General features: G+C 41.6%; 1 long non-coding RNA gene across 2 annotated transcripts; it reads right to left on the bottom strand.

Moving 5' to 3' along the window:
* Positions 1-252: 252 nt before the first annotated feature.
* LOC144369326 (uncharacterized) lies at positions 253-7,014 on the bottom strand. Of its 2 annotated transcripts, XR_013428844.1 has the most exons (3): positions 6,286-7,014; positions 2,921-2,988; positions 253-1,064 (listed from the first exon to the last, which is right to left on the bottom strand). It is a non-coding gene; the product is annotated as an uncharacterized LOC144369326 (long non-coding RNA). The 2 variants fall into 2 exon arrangements; XR_013428843.1 differs by lacking the exon at positions 6,286-7,014 and having other exon boundaries at positions 2,921-3,470.
* Positions 7,015-13,440: the final 6,426 nt, after the last annotated feature.

The following is a 13,440-nucleotide window of genomic DNA, read 5'->3' as shown; positions in this document are numbered from 1 at the left end:
CAGTCCCCTGTGGGTTTTTTGTTGTTGCTGTTGTTGTTTTGGTGATGCAGGTTGAACTCAGGGGCACTCGACCACTGAGCCACATCCCCAGCCCTTTTTTTGTATTTTAAATATCTTTAGTATGTATACATATGTATAAACTAATACAATGACTCCCCTATGAACTTTAATACTAATATGATAGTCAAAAGTACTGAGAGTCCTGTCATCATATTGTTAGACCAGGACGCAAGAAAAGACCACTGACTCCAATTAAAATCAAATTAAAGCAAGCTTATTATTTCGACCGGCCGGACTGCCTTTTCCTCCCAAAACGGCAGGAACAAGACAGCAGCCCCAGCTTTCCTACAGCCCAGCTTTATAGCCCAGAAAGTTACACAAAAGGGGGGTTACAGATAACAGAACTCTGACAAGCATCACACTAATGGTAGTTTACAATTTTTGCTGGCTCCAACATCAGAATTTATGAAGACCATTAGAGCCTCAGAGAGGGTCGTTGTCTGGCCAGGGAAGGCCAATATTTATGAGGTGTCACTAAAGTTTCAGAGAGGGCTGCTATCTGGTCAGAGAGCCAGGCATGGGTGAGTTCAAGGCACGGGCAGGCATTCCAAGCAGGTTCAGAATTTGCAGTAATTTATAGTAAAGCCGAAATTAGCTTTTCATGGCTTTGTGGTGAGAGGGCTCCCAATTTAATAAAAGATCAGGTTGGGTTTATCATTCCCCCTTTTCTTATGTGTCCCTTTCAAATCTTTGATAGGGTAGGGGAAGAGCACTGAGGGAATTTTAATCCCTCAGGTAACAGTCTCCAAATTTTTAGAACTCACCCAAAACCGGTCTCCCTGATTTTACCTGACTTAATTAATTACTTATATTGATAATCTATTTATTTTTGGCTCCATTGTTGTAAGAAGACAGGCGTCACTCATTTTGGCTTCTTCTGAGCTGAGAGAGGGTGACGTGTGGGAGCAAGGCGTGAGGGACATGAGTTGCCTTTTAGAAGTCAGTTCGGTTTGAAGTCTGGTTGGGGAAGAACAGGTTGTAAAGTCATCTGGGGATGGGTGCTTCTATGAGAGAAACAAAAACCATGAGTACTGAGTAAATGTTGTAGCAGCTGGAACGTGTCACTGTATAGAAGTTCCCTCACCAGGCTTTAACATTTCCAGTTATCAGGCCTGTAAATTTAACATTTAACTTTTAGTGTTACAGATGTCCTTCCCCATAAGATACAGTTTAATAATTTAATGCAATCTGATCTTGCAAAATTTTTTTTACTAGTATGAGCTCTGTGTCTAATAGAGAAACCTTTAATTCTGTTACTCAGGGCTGGATAATCATACTAGCAAACACGAAGCCTACCTGTGTAGGTTAGGAATAACTGTAGGCCTTAAACTAAAAACTTCTGTCTCTGGCAGCTCCTCTTGATAGTCTCTTTTTATAGTTATCAGACATTTCTGTCTGAGAATCCTTCTTTGTAGCCTCCAGTCTTACTTATTTTGGGAGGCTAACATAAAGTGTATACCTTAAATAATAATAATAATTATTATTATCATCATTATTATTATTTAAATGCCCAGGAATGGCTGTATTTTGGTTTTAACTGTCTTTGCTAAGTGTTTAAGATGAAGCAGTCAAACTGACTTTTGTTTCTATCTATTGTTAACAGCTGAGCTTTTATGGGAGTCATTCCTGGGGAAACTTCTCAGTTCTGCTAGTGCCATTTGCGCTAGGATGGGTCTAGGTCTTGCTTGACCATGTGGCTTCCCTCGGAAGCACCAGGGATGTCTCCCTTCTCTGATGACTCTCCTCTTCATAGCAAATGCACTGATTGGCTTTCTGTTCTCCAGTGGTCTCATTAGTCTCCCTGATCGGGAGGTTATGTGGCCCAGAGTTGCAAAGCTCTTTAGAGAAGTCCCCTGTTCCCTGGATTCAGACTGACTCAGAGGGCAAGAGCCGAATATTGGTTTTTCTGGCCCTTTTAATTTAACTTTAATTTTAAAACTTAATCTTAAACATCCAGCAAATAAATTTTAACAGCCTTATATTAAGAGTACTGGGCTTTAATGTCTATAACTTTATAATTATTTATCTTTTTATTAATTGGGATCTGTATTATCCTATCTGTCTTGTAGGTGATGGCTTATTATCTCAAACTAACCCATGTTGTGTTCTTAAAGCAACACTTCTGTAAAACACTAACAGGGAATCTTTAGATCACTTATAAGGAAATTACAAAATAAAATTAACAAGAGTAAAAACACTTAGTTCGTGTAACAGCTACCCTGAATTTTTGGCTGAGTTATACATTATATCCCCTGTTTGAGATCCTAGTAATCTTGACAGAAAAAAAAAAACAACAAAAAACAAATTTTTGAACATAACTTTAAATGAACTAAAATCTGGCCTACTGTTCTCATAGTCTTTCTCACATGTAGTAAGATGGGACACAGAGCCTCATCTCAGGTAAGGCAGGGCTCTTTATAAATCTTAAGTGTTTTAGTTCTAAAGCTGATCTTTGTATTTTTAATTATCATTTTACAAAGTTTACATAAATTGAGGTCACATGAACATTAGCTAACACCATTTGATATCACATTTAAAACATGAATTATGGGGCTGGGGATGTGGCTCAAGCGGTAGCGCGCTCGCCTGGCATGCGTGCGGCCCGGGTTCGATCCTCAGCACCACATACCAACAAAGATGTTGTGTCCGCCCAGAACTAAAAAATAAATTAAAAAAATAAATAAATAAATAAATAAAAAATAAAACATGAATTAAAGAAAGGCTGAAAGTTTTAACCTTTACATAGATTAGGCTCTCATTAACTTAAAAATACATTTAAATTGTTCCCCAATGTAAGAAGTAACAAAACTTTACATATCTTATTGATAACAGGTAAATAAATCCCCAATATATTTTTTACCATACAACTTCCGAACACCAGCTTGATATAATGCTCTTTCAAAGTTTCTACCTTACAGACTTGTATACCTGGAAGATATGAGCACATTAATAGCATCACAATTACATTGATGTTTCTACATTAACCAAGCTTAGCTTTTAAAGAAATGGCAGTACAGTGCTCTAAAATAACAGTTCTTATTTAACCAGTTGTTTAATTTTTATGGTTGCTTGCTCTAGAAAAAAGTAAAACTTAATAAACACAATGTTATGGGTAAACTTATATTTTAAGAAATTTTTGTCTCTTTAACACATGACTGATTTTTACAATCTTATACAGACTTTAGTACAAACTTATACAGACCTTAGTAAATCAATCAGATATCTAACAAAAGTACTCATGAATAATCCCATATCAAATTTTCTTTACTTATTTATCAAAATATTAGACAAATGTATTGAACAGTGTAAACCATTTTTTGTTGAAGGAAAAGTCCTAGAACCAAGGCATATTAGACATTTTATAGACATTAATATTTTATGAGTTTTTTGAACACCTAGTGTTGGGGTGCAGCGGAGCGTCGGAGGGGAGAAACCACACAAGAGACTCACTTCATGCAATCGCAGGGGGGAAGTTTATTGAGGATCCTGTTCCAGCGCGCTGGGACTCTGTGCCCACTCAAGAAGGGAGAGCGGCTCAGAGCCCAGAGCGGAGGTCAGGTGGAGCTTAAGTACACTTTTTGGAGGGGGTGGGGGGCTTTGCATACATCAGAACAAATCATCATAAGGCGCGGGAAAATTGAACAACAATTCTGAAACATGATTAGTACATACATTGGCGGGAACAATTAGGGCAGGAGTGATTGGTGCTCCTAGATGGGGTACACATTCAAACTGATTGGTTTAGGTCCTGCAATGCCTACGTGCCAAGCAACTCGGAACCCTTAGCTATTAAACAACCAGAAAGTCAGTGGAAATATTTACTGGGCAGTTCCAGTATTGTCCTAACAGCTACAGGGATTACAGGTTTTGGGGGTAGCAGAGGGACTCCAACAATACTAGTCTTTTACTTTTTAACCCAATCCCTGCACTTTGGAAACTTTAGGATGCCTGGTCTTTTACACTTTAACTCAGGCTCTGCGGCTTAGAATCAGCTTGGAAATTTTACCTTTACACTAGAAAAACTTGTAAGTTAAATTTAAAGACATTTATTTTTATCTGTTTATCCAATTTAAATTGAACCATTTAAATCACATGAATTAAAGATCTTTGGATCCATTTTTTAATTTGTTTTTATGAGCGCTCCTTATATATGTTAATTTGTATATCATATATATGATATACGGACATATGTATATATAGACATACAACACATAACAAAAGTGTGCACACATAACAATCGTAAAGGCCTTAGTAACTTTTCGCAGGTGAAATCTCCATTGCAATGTTTCAAAAACTCCACAGTTGGTCAAAGATAGGACTGATCAGAAAAACATTAACCTAGGTCTGTAGGGTCAAAATCATGAGCTCAAAAAAATACAGAATCTAAGGAAAAAAAACAAGAGTCCTAGTAAAAATGACTGGCCAGTAATTAGTAAATACCATACAATTTACTTTTTTTCCCTTAGGTCTCAGATCAGTCTCCTACTGAGCTTGCAGGCTTCTTTCATTTGCATTTCAACATAAGTCCTGGCTGAGGTCTGGAAGGAGCAGGGAAAAACTGCTATTCTGAGCAGACACCTCAGGCCTAAGGCATTTTAACTATAAGTCATAATTTTCAGGTTCCAATGTTGAAAATTATGATACAAGTTTAAGATACAATTCACAAAATTTTATATCTTTACATCTTGTTTTGTCAACAGATACCATACTATGATTTACTATCCTTGTCCAAATTAATGCACTGGTACACACAGTAACATTTTCCCAGGCTACCCAATTCAAAATTGGTGAAAAAAGACTGAATGATTGGGAAGTTACTTGCCAACTTGGAAGTAGAGTTCTTTAGTTTTCCATCCTAAGTATTTAAGTTCTCTGGCATGAATTATCTGAAATCATAAACTAAACAACTACCTAAACCCAACTTTTAACTGCAGCATTGTGCAATGCATCAAAAACCCATTCAGATACCAGATTGTTACAATAAAACATCATCTTTTAGATACACATTCAGCCAAGATCATTCCCAAGAAACAATTTATAATATCAACACACTATTGCACATGTCTTAAAGGGTCAGAAACAAAGACACAGGACAGACAGAGAGGAGCTCCAGACTATGGCTGACAGACAGAAACCTTTTAAAACAGAGCAGATAAGAGAAAAATCTCCTACACCAGTGGCACCATAGATGTCCCCACAAGGGGACCAAATGTTTTCACAGAGGGGCAATCTGAAATATAAAATCAAGGGTCTCCATGGCGACTTTACTGCATTAAGTGTCTCCTTTTTCTTTTTCTCTTTTCAAGAAGACAGAGGTGGCATAATCCTTACAGTGCAGGGAAAGAAGGAGGGAATCCCCGAAGCAACAGGGCTTCAGCAGCTGCTGGGAGTCCCTCAGTCCCTCCTTTTACTTACAGGATTCCACCCCAAGCACTTTTCATCTCCTAACATTTCAGTAGTCAGTTCTCAAAAAGTTCTGGGGGTGGGGGGGTATCAAAATTTGTAACTGAAAGTTCGGTTCCTGACCTTAGAGCCAATTAATGCCAATTTAATAATGAGGACAGGGTTTTGAGAAAAAGAAAAAGGGAGTTTTATTGTTTTGCTAACAAAGGAGAAACACCGGGGACTCTGCCCAAAGGTTGTGACTCTCTTGATCTGGAGGGACAAGGGGTTTTAAAGGAGTCTCACTTGTTAACCTGGGAGATACTCAGTTCTTAGGTCCCCAGCAGGCATTGCCCTCTGCACTGGAGGTGCTTCAAGCAGCCAGCTAGGGGCTTCTCTCCTGCTTAACAAAGGGGGGTACAGTTCATCACAGTTCCTTAAAACACAGTCCAAAGGGGTGTCAGGCTGACTTGCTTTATTACCCATTTTCACGTCCAATATCCTTAAGTTTTTATCACTGAAATCACACAACAAAACGCACAAAAACAAACAAACAAAAAACATATAGAACACAGAACAAAAACAAGAAAACAGAAACCGGCGCCGAAACAGAAACAGAGGAGCAATGCAACGTCTTGCCAAAGCTCCGGGGTAGGAGTGCGTGCGTGCCCGTAGGCACCTCTCTACCCTTCCAGAGGAATTCCCTTCAGAACAGAACAGAAGACAGAACGATTTCTCGTACTGTCCGGACAGGAGTATATGTGAGCCTCGCCAGGCCACCTCTCTGTCATCAGAAGAGATCTCCCTTAACCGGATATCAGATGTTATAAAGGTGCCACTTACCTATGGAGGCCTCCTCCACCAGGTGCTTGCTAATAGTTTTAGTGCGGCAGTTCACTGCAGGGTTCCGGGGACCCAAGGCTCACTCCGAGGCCTTGGAACGTCTCAAGTTGCGCACCCCCTAGAGTGGCTCTCCAGCCCGGAACCCTGGAGCGAAGGCCGGCTTCAGAATTTCCAGCAGTCTGGTCTTGTGGTCTGGTCGGGCAGGGTCATCTCGCTGGGGAACTCCAAAATGTTAGACCAGGACGCAAGAAAAGACCACTGACTCCAATTAAAATCAAATTAAAGCAAGCTTATTATTTCGACCGGCCGGACTGCCTTTTCCTCCCAAAATGGCAGGAACAAGACAGCAGCCCCAGCTTTCCTACAGCCCAGCTTTATAGCCCAGAAAGTTACACAAAAGGGGGGTTACAGATAACAGAACTCTGACAAGCATCACACTAATGGTAGTTTACAATTTTTGCTGGCTCCAACATCAGAATTTATGAAGACCATTAGAGTCTCAGAGAGGGTCGTTGTCTGGCCAGGGAAGGCCAATATTTATGAGGTGTCACTAAAGTTTCAGAGAGGGCTGCTATCTGGTCAGAGAGCCAGGCATGGGTGAGTTCAAGGCACGGGCAGGCATTCCAAGCAGGTTCAGAATTTGCAGTAATTTATAGTAAAGCCGAAATTAGCTTTTCATGGCTTTGTGGTGAGAGGGCTCCCAATTTAATAAAAGATCAGGTTGGGTTTATCATTATAACCCCAGTTTCTTGTGATTTCCATGTAAATTCCACCAGACTAGAGTTTCCTGGAAACATAAAAAAAATAGTTCACTTGCTATATCCATGGAGAATAGCAGTCCTGAGAGTCATGCCATCATAGAAACCAAGTTCCTTTGCTCTCCATATACAGACCTGCAGAACTGTGAGTTCTGACATGATAGAACCCATTTCTCTGTCTCCAAGTAAAGCCAAGAAAACATGGGAGGCCAATTTATCAAACCTGTGTTCCCTGGCTTTCCACATATCTCATAGCAGCTCTGGTGTTTATGCTATTATAGAAAACAGTTTCTTTTCTCTACATAAAGATCAGTTGTCCTGCTGTCATAGAACACCAGTTTTGCATCTCTCATTGTAGAGTCCAGGAGCCCTGTGCATCGTGCCATAAACAGAAAACCTGTTTTGTTGTTGTTTTGGTTTTTCATGTACAGCTCAGACACGATGCAAATTCTACCATCCCTTCGTTCTCTGCATGGACCACAGTAGCACTTTGTGTACTGTCAACATAAAATCAAGATCTCTCAATTTTCACCAAGAGGCCAAAAAAAAAAAATGTGAATCCTGTCATAATGTAACCCCATTTACCTAGGATACATAAATCTCAACAACATTGTGAGTTTCACCATTATAGTGTCAAATCCCTGACACTCCACAAAGAGTCCTGCAGCATGAAGATTCCTGTCATCAGTACTTCAGTTCCTTGATTCTCCAAATATGATCATGAAAACTTGGAATCCCTGCTATTTTATTTCTCCTGTTCTCTGGCTAACCATGAAAAACCTAACATTTCTATAAGTTTTGTCATTATAGAATTTGTCATTTTTTACTCTCCACTGAGATTCAAGTAGCTTGGACTAATTTGACTGCTCACTGAAGGCCAGTTTTTTAATGCACAAGTTTCCTAGTAATCCATACAATCGTCTGGTAAATTACAAGACAACATTCACCACAATACTTAGTGAAGTTCCTAGGATCCTCCACAGTAAGAGGGCAATTCCAAGGACTACAAAACCCACAATGCTGTGAGACTATATGTTTCTAGATTTTCCTGCTATGTGATAAATTGCAAATATTCATTACCAAAACCCTACATGGACAAATTTCCCAGAATTCTCTGAGGTAAGTAGGCAAATTTTGGGATTATATTACCCACAGTTCTTAGGGAGGAAGTTTCCATAATCCTCTACAGCAAGAGGAAAATTCCAATGACTAACTTGCTGACAATTGTAAGGGGCAGAAACTGCCATGGTTGCCCATCAGTGACCAGTCAAATTGAATTACTGGGCCCATGATCCTTTGTGAATAAGTTTTTAAGGAATCACTGCAGTTTGCAGTCAAAACTTGGGATTATTGGGGCTGGGGATGTGGCTCAAGCGGTAGCGCGCTCGCCTGGCATGTGTGCGGCCCGGGTTCGATCCTCAGCACCACATACCAACAAAGATGTTGTGTCCGCCTAGAACTAAAAAATAAATATTAAAAATTCTCTCTCTCTCTCTCTCTCTCTCTCTCTCTCCTCTCTCACTCTCTCTTTAACAACAACAACAAAAATAAACAAAACTTGGGACTACTGTTCGGTCGGTGGCAGAGACTTGGTGGCGACTTAGTGGCAACTTAGAACAAAGCAGCCTGCACCAGAAAAGAACATCAATCAGATGCAGGTGGAAACACCTGTCAATCAGCCAGATCTCCTGACTAACGCCTGCCAATCAGCAGGACCCCCTGGCCAATTCTGGAGTTCAGCCAATTCCCCTGACCAACTCCAAGGGGGCAAGGGACTCTAAGAACACCTTTTCCTGTCCCAAGCCCTTCCCTTCCTGCTGTAAGCCCCATAAAAGTCCAGTCTGGTCGAGCTTCCACGCAGTTTCTCCTCAGACCCTTGCCCTGTCCCCTCTGTGGATCTGATAGAGTTCTGCCCAGGAGTGATATCTCAATAAAGCCTGTTCAGCGGCCCTTTTAAATCTGCCTCTTTGGTCGCTGCCTGCCCAGCCTGATCTGACAACTGCATTATCCACAGTCCTGGGAAGTTTCCAGGATCCTCAACAGTGAGGGGCATTCCATAGACTACATTTTCAACAATCTCAAGGGGTAGTAAGCACTAAGATTATCTAATGGGCAGTCAAATAGGACTACAGTGCCCACAATAATTTTTAACAAGTTTCCTAGGAATTCCTGAAGCAAGCAAATAAATTTGGAAATGTTTTATCTCCAATTCTAAAGACGTAGGAAGGTCCCAGAATACCCCATGTTGAGTGGTTAAACCCAGGACTAAACTAATCATAATTTAGTTATCCATAATTATCTATAATTTTCTAAAAAGAGACTCCAAAATTTCTCATTGTGAGGCCACTTTACCCACAATCCTACTATAGGCAGAAATTCCTAAGATTCCCTAAGTGATCAGGTAAAACTTGGGACTAAATTACCTACAATCCTAATGGGAGAAAGTTTCCAAGATCCTCTGTCATAAGTGGTAAACCTAGGAATGTATCATGTACAGACTAAGGTTTAGGAACCCCTAATTCCCTACTGTGGGCCAGCTAAACCAGGGATTACACTATCCACAATCCCAAGAAAAAAGGGAAGCTCTCAGCATTGCCAATGTTTATCAAGGAAAAATGGGGGCATATTATTCATAAATCTTGGAACTATATTACCTAAGGCAAAGATGTTCCAGGAATCCCTTGGCCTATGGTAAACCTCACACTGTATTTAAATCTTTATGGGGGGAGGAATCTCCCAGAATCCCCCAGTGAGTGATAAAACCAAGACTGCATTACCCATAATCCTCATTGGGAGAGTTAACAAGTCCACAGAAAAGAAAGCATCCACAAGTCCTCCACTGTGTAATATATGGGACTACATGACCCACAATTCTATGGCACAGGAAGTTCCCAGAATTCTTTGAATGGAAAGGTCAAATCATGGGACTACATTATCCAAAATCCTCAGGGAGGAGGCTCCCAGAATACCCAGCAGTGGGCAGGCAATTTGGACTACATTACCCATAATCCTCACTTGAGACCCTGCTGCTATCAGGGAAAAACCTGGGATATTACCAAAAATACTAAAATGGAGGAAGTGGGTATACTGGAAACTTCCTCCATTTTAGGATTATGGCTAATGGTGTCCCCCTCCCCCTCTGAAGTGGTTACGTCTAGAACTATAATACCCATAATTACATGGGCTCAAAGCACCCAAGATTCCCCAAAGTGAGCAGTAAATCTGAAATTACATTACTAATACTTCTTAGAGGAAGAGTCTCCCAACAGCCATCAGCGAGCAAGCAAATAATGAAACTTTAATTTCCAGAATTCTATGAAGACGCATTTCCCAGGATCTCTTACTTACAGTGAGCAGGCAAAACTTGGGATTACATATCCCATAAAACTAAGGAGTAAGAGGGCTTTCAGAATACCCAGCAGTGAGCAAGCAAATGTTGGAACTACACTACCCATAATCCTCAGCAAAGGAAGTTCTCAGGATTTCTGCAAGAAGACAAATTATGAGACTACATTACCCACAATTCAAATAGAGAGAAAGCTCCCACAATTCCCCACTGATAGTATAAATTATGTGACTACATTACCCACAATTCTGAGGGGTGGAATTTCCCAGAATTCCCCAAAGTGAGTGGTATGCTCCCGACTACTTCACCCATCATCCTCAGGGAAGGAGGCACCCAAAATACCATGTGGTGAGTGGAGACATACTGGGACTATGTTACCCATAATACTAAAGGGGAGGAAGTTTCCAAGATCCTTTGCACAAAGAGGACAAATCATGGGACTACATTACCCACAATTCTATTGGGTGGAATTCCCAATAGAATACTACAATACCCACAAGTCCACAGGAAAGGAAGCTTTCGCAAGTCACCCACTCTGTAATACGTGGGACTACATGACCCACAATTCTATGGCTCAGGAAATTCCCAGAATTCTTTACATGGAGAGGGCAAATCGTGGGACTACATTACCCAAAATCCTCAGGGAGGAGGCTCCCAGAATACTCAGCAATGGGCAGGCAATTTGTACTATATTACCCATAATCCTAGGAGGGAGGAAGTTCCCAAGATCCTCTGCACAGAGTCAATAAATCATGAAATTACATTACTCACAACTCTAACAGGGGAGGAATCTCCCACAAGTCTCCACAGTTTGAATAAAACATGGGATTATATTACCTGCAATTCCATGTGAATTGGTAGGAGGAATTACCCAGAATTCCTCAACCTAAGCCATACACCTGTTAATACTTCACCCACAATATTTGGGGAGAGCCTCCCACAATACCAAGCTAAGTGCAGGAAATATTGGGACTACATTATCCATAATCCTAAGGGGAAGAAGTTCCCAGGATCTCCAGTGTCAGTGGTTAAATCTGGGCCTATACTACCCATGGTCTTTAGTGGCAGAAATTCAAGAGTACCTCTTGCCAGATCAGACAAGGCAGGTAGCGACCAAAGAGGCAGATTTAAAAGGGCCGCTGAACAGGCTTTATTGAGATATCACTCTCGGGCGGAACTCGATCAGACCCACAGAGGGGACAGGGCAAGGGTCTGAGGAGAAACTGCGTGGAAGCTCGACCAGACTGGACTTTTATGGGGCTTACAGCAGGAAGGGAAGGGCTTGGGACAGGAAAAGGTGTTCTTAGAGTCCCTTGCCCCCTTGGAGTTGATCAGGGGAGTTGGCTGAACTCCAGGATTGGTCAGGGGGTCCTGCTGATTGACAGGCGTTAGGAGATCTGACTGATTGACAGGTGTTTCCACCTGCATCTGATTGATGTTCTTTTCTGGTGCAGGCTGCTTTGTTCTAAGTTGCCACTAAGTCACCACCAAGTCGCTGCCACCAACCTAACACCTCTTGGTTTTGTAAATCTCATTAACCTTTGCTCTGTGGCTAATTTTTGCCTAGCTCTATTCCTACCCCTAAAATTACTCAGAATCATCAGGGTATAAGGGCAAGCATGTGCATTCAGCTTTCATGGGTCTCCTGGCAGAGGTGTGTGGGTAAGATCAAGGACTACATCACCCATAATTCTTAGGGTGAGGAAGCACCCAGAATCTCCCAAGGAGAGTCAGAAAAACCCAAACCCAACAACTCTATTCTTGTTGTAATGTAGTTCAGCATTTTGCTAGCTCTTCATGGGGGATCCTGGGGCTTCATCTTCCTTAGAATTGTAGGTCATTTAGTCTAGACTTTTTCCCACTCACAGGAAGAGGTGGAAATAATTCTCCTAAAAGTTTCTGACCCTGAGGACTGTGGGTAATGTAGTCCAGCATTTTGTCAGTTTGCTTCTCTGTGAGGTGACCCTACCCCTATAGATTAAGGTTATGTAGTCCAGTATTGGTTTTCTCTGCAGAACCCAGGGAACTTCTGCCCCATTCGGATTGTAATGAAGTCCCTGTATTTTCTGGTTCAGAGGGATTAATTCTGGGCACTTCTACCTCCCCCTCCGTGGATTATAAATAATGTAGTTCAAGATTTTGCCTGCCTGGGGGGTGGAGAAGGGGGCTCTTGAGAATTTCCACAACAGAGGGCTGAAGGCACCATAGTGCAACATTTTGATGGGTCCTGTTGGGGAATCTGGGAGCCTCTGCCACCTCAGGATTGTGAATAATTTAGTCATATGTTTTACCAGCTCACGTGAGGCACAGGAATCCTATGATTTCTGTCACCCAGGATTGTGGGTAATGTAGTCCCACATTACAGCTCATGGTGAAGGAAATCCTCCGATTCCCACCTCCACCCCAAGCATTGTGGGTAATGTAGTCTATTGTTTTGCTGGTTCTCTGTGGGGGATCCTGAGAGCTTCTTCCCCCTTAGGACTGTGGGTAATGTAGTCCCACACTTTGCTAGCTCACAGTGGGGAGCACTCCTGTAAGCTTCTACTGCCCCCCCCCCCCTGAGAATTGTGGGTAATGTAGTCCAGTGTTTTTCTCACATACACCTCTGTCAGATGTCTATGTAAGCACAGTTATCACCACAGTGGCTTCTGGGAATTATCAGACAAATCACTCAACTGTGTGCAGACTTACCCAGAATAAATATAAACAATGAAGCAACATTAGCCTTAGACCTCAGGCACTAGTGAGTCCCCTGTGCTGGGAACCCCAGGCCTCCCCTGCACTACTCTAAGTTTATTCCTCAATTTCTCCTTTTAGTGTGCTGAGTTTTCTCCCCATAAAATATACTATGACAGTGAGCATTCAAAGCCTCACAAGGAATACTTTCATACAATGAAGTCCCACCAAAATATTACCTAGAAAAGTAAAAACACAGCAGAGCTTCTTTCTCAGCACCTGGGATAGCAGACAAAGAGGCTTTTCCTCATTCTTCCCCCACCTTTTCCTCTGAGAGACTAGGTGTCCCCAGCCAAGGTATCTCCCTGTGAGGGA

This window comes from Ictidomys tridecemlineatus, chromosome 12 (assembly GCF_052094955.1).
Source record: "Ictidomys tridecemlineatus isolate mIctTri1 chromosome 12, mIctTri1.hap1, whole genome shotgun sequence".
In the NCBI taxonomy this organism is placed as follows: Eukaryota; Metazoa; Chordata; class Mammalia; order Rodentia; family Sciuridae; genus Ictidomys; species Ictidomys tridecemlineatus.
Note: the sequence above shows the minus strand (reverse complement) of the source record. Positions and strands in the feature narration are given on the sequence as shown.